The sequence below is a fragment of the Apodemus sylvaticus genome, chromosome 9 (genome assembly GCF_947179515.1).
Source record: "Apodemus sylvaticus chromosome 9, mApoSyl1.1, whole genome shotgun sequence".
In the NCBI taxonomy this organism is placed as follows: Eukaryota; Metazoa; Chordata; class Mammalia; order Rodentia; family Muridae; genus Apodemus; species Apodemus sylvaticus.
This window is the reverse complement of record NC_067480.1, coordinates 76,875,670-76,881,361: the sequence shown is the minus strand read 5'-3', so window position 1 is coordinate 76,881,361 and position 5,692 is coordinate 76,875,670.

Here is a 5,692-nt window from a genome sequence, read left to right as displayed (position 1 = left end):
ATGTTGACCATATTTTTATATGGTAGTTCTTATTTTTAAACTTAGGTTATCTCTTCATATCAAAGGGTATATAAGTATCCTTTATATAATCTGAATGCAAGTTTCTTGGCAGATATAATTTGGACATATTTTCCTTCAATTATTTTTTTACTTTCTTTATGATGTCCTTTGAAATATAAGATTTTAATCTGATTAAATTAAATAAGATTTAATCTGGTTAAGTCCCATTGTTTTGGCTTTATGTCTGTTCTGTAATAAAATAGATTGGGGAAAGCAGCTTAGGGGAGGAAGGGTTTGATTTAGCTCCCAGTCCTGCTGAAGTAATTCGTAGTTGTATCCAGTAGAGTTTATCTGCTGTCTTGGATAGGCTGTAATACCCAGATAGTCCTCTAAGTCTTGCTGTGAGGGTATTTCCCAAATGTACACATCAGGTGACTTTAAGAAAAGAAAAATCATTTTGAAAATCTGGCTGGTCCTCAGCTAACCTTAAGAGCAAAACCACGCCTTTATGGAGAAGAAATCGGCCTGCTGGTTTGCCCTACAGAGTCTTAGTTGTCAACTCCACAACCATTAAGATACTGTTTAAGTAACACTCAGCTCATGTTATACATGACCGTATCCCAAACCATTTCAGAAGGCTATTATGATGAAGTGGGTATGGCCCTTCAGGTGCTTATGAAATGTGCGACCATCAGGTTACTCAGATTACATGCATTACATGGTACCATTCACAGTAACCCGAGGACTATGCATTCAGTTTTTACAGCTAGCACTGCATAAACCGTTGGATTGTGTGAATCACAGTGAGCCAGGAGGTTATGGGTTATTTAGCTTACCCTGAATACACTCTGTTTAATATTTCCCAGCATTTATCTTTTGTAGGAATAAAGAAAACAGAATGTACATACTCAGAATGTGGAAGCTCTTTAGAAAGACTGGCTTCCATTGTGACTGGTTCAATGCAGTTTAACGAATGTAAATCTTGCTGCTGCTTGGTGTCCTTCAGTTGTGAACACTGCAGGAGAATACATTTGGAAACGACCTCAGGTAATTCACTGTGTATCATTTCAACAAGACAAAGCAGAAGTGAAATGGTCTTCATAAATTTTGTGCTTTGAACTTTGACTCTTGATGATGCTTTCTTTGACACATGACATGAATGAACTATGCTAGTCTTTCCCAGTGCTGGGCAGTGCAGGGGCAGCTCACAGTCAGCTATGGCACCACCAGGATAGACAACTGACACTCTGCAGTAGACTGTGGTATAAGCTATGGCGATCTATACTGACAATTATGGAATCTTGGTTTTTTTTAAAAACACAGGAATATTATAAGAATATGTTGCCATTTTAATCCCACGTATGGGGATGTGGGGCTGCTTCGGACTGTCCATGGCAGCTATGATTGGTCTCACGTTCTACCAGAGACTAAGTTTTGCCAGCTGTAGATAGTTTCTACAGTTGTGTAATGTTTGGAATTCTAGAAAATTTTCAGAGGGTATAGAAATGCTAGAGCCCCTTTAGGCAGGGTGGGTGGTTGTTGATCATTTAAAGAGGTTGTTTGTGGTTTGTTAGTAGCCATGGTCAAAGAAGAAACAAAAGGAAAGAAATTAGATTCAGCGATTTTCCTAATTCCTATCTCTCCTCTCTCCTTTCTCTCTTATCTAGTATTAGGGGGTAAAACGGGGGAGGGGGGGAGGATAAAGGGTGGGAAAAAGAACCCACAAAGAAGGAAAGACAGGCGACACTGATCAGCATCTAGTGATTAGATGTACCTTTGACTTATTTCTTCAGGCCTGGTTGGATTTATTAGGATATAACCACGTTGAAAATATAAGTGCCTTGTTAAATAATGTGCAATTAAACTAAGAGAACATTGAAATTAATTTTTAAAATCATTCACAAACTAAGTCAAGATTATAAAGCTTTGGCCAGGAGGGGTTTTAGCCTATATGATTTTATTGTCACCAATGCCATAGGGATTGGTCCAGAGTATCCATTAAATGTTGCAGGAACATACTGGCCAATCAATACTTAGGGATCATGAGGAATAGTCTTTATAGCCTAGCATAGTCTTCATAGGTCTTTATTCAAGAAGTGGTTTATGTGAACTCTGGCTTTCATCTGTGTAATTGAATATGTACTTGGCTCAGGTTAGAATTTTTTATGGGCCATTTACTATATTTTATTTTTTATTGGATATTTTATTTATTTACATTTCAAATGTTATCCCCTTTCCTGGTTTGCCCTCTGGAAACCCCCTATCCCATCTCCCTTCCCCTGCTTCTATGAGGGTGTTCTCCTAACCACCTACCCACTCCTGCCTCCCCACCCTGTAGGGCATTGAGTCATCACAGGACCAAAGGCCTCTCCTCCAACTGATGCCTAACAAGGCCATCCTGTGCTACATATGTGGCTGGAGCCATGTGTACTCTTTGGTTGGTGGTTTAGTCCCTGGGAGCTCTGGGGGATCTGGTTGGTTGATATTGTTGTTCTTCCTATGGGGTTGCAAACTCCGTCAGCTCCTTTAGTACTTTCTGTAACTCCTCCATTGAGTACCCCATGCTCAGTGCAATGGTTGGCTGCAAGCATCTGCCTCTGTATTTGTGGCTCAGGTTAGAATTTAAGAAGGGACCTGTTACTAGGCAGTGAGAAGAAGCCATTTAAGCCTACAGGGCTGACCCTCTCTGCTTTTCAGGTGGCAACTTTAATTAGGCAACTCTGTTGTAAAGTACTTGCCTGATCAACCACAGCAAGCCTACAGGTTGAATGTGGATAGAAAACTATTTTTAAAAGACATCGACTGATCAAAAGGAGCTGTTTGGAGAAAGCAGATCCTGTGGTGAAGAGAGATTTGACCCTGTGCTTCAGGGCAGTCGATGTTTGTATTTTACCAAAAGTATATATTACAGTGTTGCAGCTTGACATTTCTCATCAGAATAATCATAAAGCAGCACCGGGCAAGTCAGAGACAGAGTGAGGGGGTCGGGGAAAGGCAGGTTTGAAGAGGGGCAGGGTGGAGTTGAAGTTTGAGGAGCAGGAAGTCCTGAGTAAAATGGAAAACCTTGCAAGCCACCTGTGACAGCGCCACCATGGCGACAGGCTGTTGTGTGCTCGCTGGAGCTGGGCGTGCCTGTGTCTGAATCCTCAGAAGAAAGATGAGAATCTGAGTTTGCACAAAGTTCTGTTTATCACATAAGCAGGAAACCCTGTCAGCTTGCTTACATCTTCCCCCAGTGTTTTATTTTTAAACATTCAAATAAATAAAAAATTAGGAAAAATTAGAACTGAATATTATTTATGTTTCATTTCATTTACCAGATGTTAATTTTGTGATTATATATATATATTTTCTATGAACTATTTAAAAGTAAGATGCTAGGCATGTAACTCGTGGTAGAGCACTTGCCTGGAAGGCCTGGTACAACCTCAGTGCCAGGAAACAAGAAACAGTACTAGGCGCTGTCACTTAAAATGTCTATATATGCATATATGTGATCTATCTCACAACACACATGCACACCCCACAACTTAAATGTATATAACGCAGTTTTAAGACTGTAGTGATGACTCTCCAGTTTAGACAGCCTAAGAGGCCACCCCTGTGAGAAATACTTTGGTTCAGCTAGCCTGTCAGGCCTCGCAGCAATCATTTGAGGGAAGTTTAGTTAATGCCCGGTTTTATTGCTGAGATTCTCAGCTCTGATTGGTTCCAGCTTCCCCCAAAAAAGACAGGTCTATCTGAGGGAGAGAGAGGATACAGGGAGCAACAGGAAGTTGGCACTGAACTTCAGACAGGGAGCAATCATAGTTCAGAAATGATTCCCAGAAGGAGGCAGCTCAGAGCTGGGCTGACAGACACAGACTTCTACTAACGTCAGGCACTTGTGTTCTAATCATGGGACACTTACACATTGTTTCCCCTTTAACATTCAAAAATTAAGCAGTTATGAACTGCTACTTATTATCATCTATGAACATCTACTCATATAACTGCAGTGGCAGGCTCTCCAATAGAGGTGATTATATATTTATTTTACTCCAAGAGCACTATGTGTTTTCCTGGTAGAAAACAGCAACATACTGAAATTTTTTTCTATTGTGTGGCTGTAAAGAGACTGTTTAAATCACAGGAACCCACATGGGGAGTCTATTTATAGCCTATCTTTTATGTGTGCAGAGACATCACCCAAAATAAAGACTATTGAAAATGCAGATAAATGTGGTTTATCACTCAACAAACCAGTGGTAGAGCTATGCCACAACACCCTGTGTTTTGTGTTTTTCAAGGCAACACTGGAGGTGATCTCTGGAAGTATATGAGTCAGAAGTGTGGAGTGAGAGGCCATGTTTTGTGTTTTTATGCTGTACTGACAAGGGGACACTGGCTAGTTGCTTTTTAATAAGATGGTGAGTTAGGACTAGCTATTTTTTAATAAGATGGTGAGTTATGACTCCTAGCTGACTTCCTTTGAAGAGAATGGGAACAATCTAGTTGTCAGTATCTTCTCAGTTAAGCACAGAGATCCCCTAACCTGTTCTGATTCAATGAACTATTGTTGATCTCATCTTCACCTAGGTGGATATGAATGCTGGGGTCTGAGAGTCACAGTAACTTTAGAACAGGTTAACAGCATCCTCAGCCGGTTGTAAACAAGGTTATCTTGCCTCACGTCAGGTCAGAATATGCATGAAAACACACTAGGTAGCTATTTATGTTGTAACTTTTCTGATGGATTTAAAATTTTTGTCCTGACAAAAAGGTCAATGAAAATATTCCACTGACCGTGAAAGGTGAACTTTGTCTTTCTGGAAGAGAACAAGAGCTATAAAAATTTATTATAATGAATATGTATGGTATGAATGTAGGCATGCATTCTGGTTCCTATGTATATGTACATATATGTTTACAGGTCAGAGGTCAGTCAGTGTCAGGTGTCTTTTTCAATCACTCTCCTCCTTGTTTTTAGACTTATTTATTTGCATGTATATTTGTGTGGTATAGGGTATGTGTCTGTGTGAATGTGTATGTGTATGTGCATGTGGGGGGGGCATGTACCTTTGTGCATGGCAGATCCCTTTGAACTGGACTTAGAGGAATTTGTGGGATTTCCAGCTCATTATATGGGTGCTGGAATCTAACTCTTGCCTTCACAATGGCTCACCGAGCACTCCTACCTGATGAGCCATCTCTAATCCCTCCTCTTTTTTTTGAGGAAAGGTCTCTTACTGAACTTAGAGCTCAACTATTTTTCTAAGCTGTATGGTTAACAAGCCCTTGAGTCTCCTTGTCTCTGCTTCCCAGGGCTAAGATTTCAGCACACACCACCACATCAGCTTTTTACATGGATCCTGGAAATCAAATTTCTTCATTCTTATGTGGAAAACACTCTTGATGGAGTCCTAGCCTCCTAGCTTCCAAGGACAAGGCTTTTTTTATGTTATCATAAGTGGCTTATCCTAAAGTGCATACAAGGCCATGATATGTTTTATAACTTCACCATACCTTTTGTTACAGGGAAAAACTGTGGCACAGTGCTCTGTCTCTGTAGAGTTATATTAAGAACAACACGTGTTTCTTCTCCATACGTAGCTTGTGAACACTGAAATGGAATGCTAACTGTCACGTATAACTCATTCTGCTGTCAGGGCTGAAGGACCTGTTCTCTCTGCTGCTGGGAATGCTCTCCAAT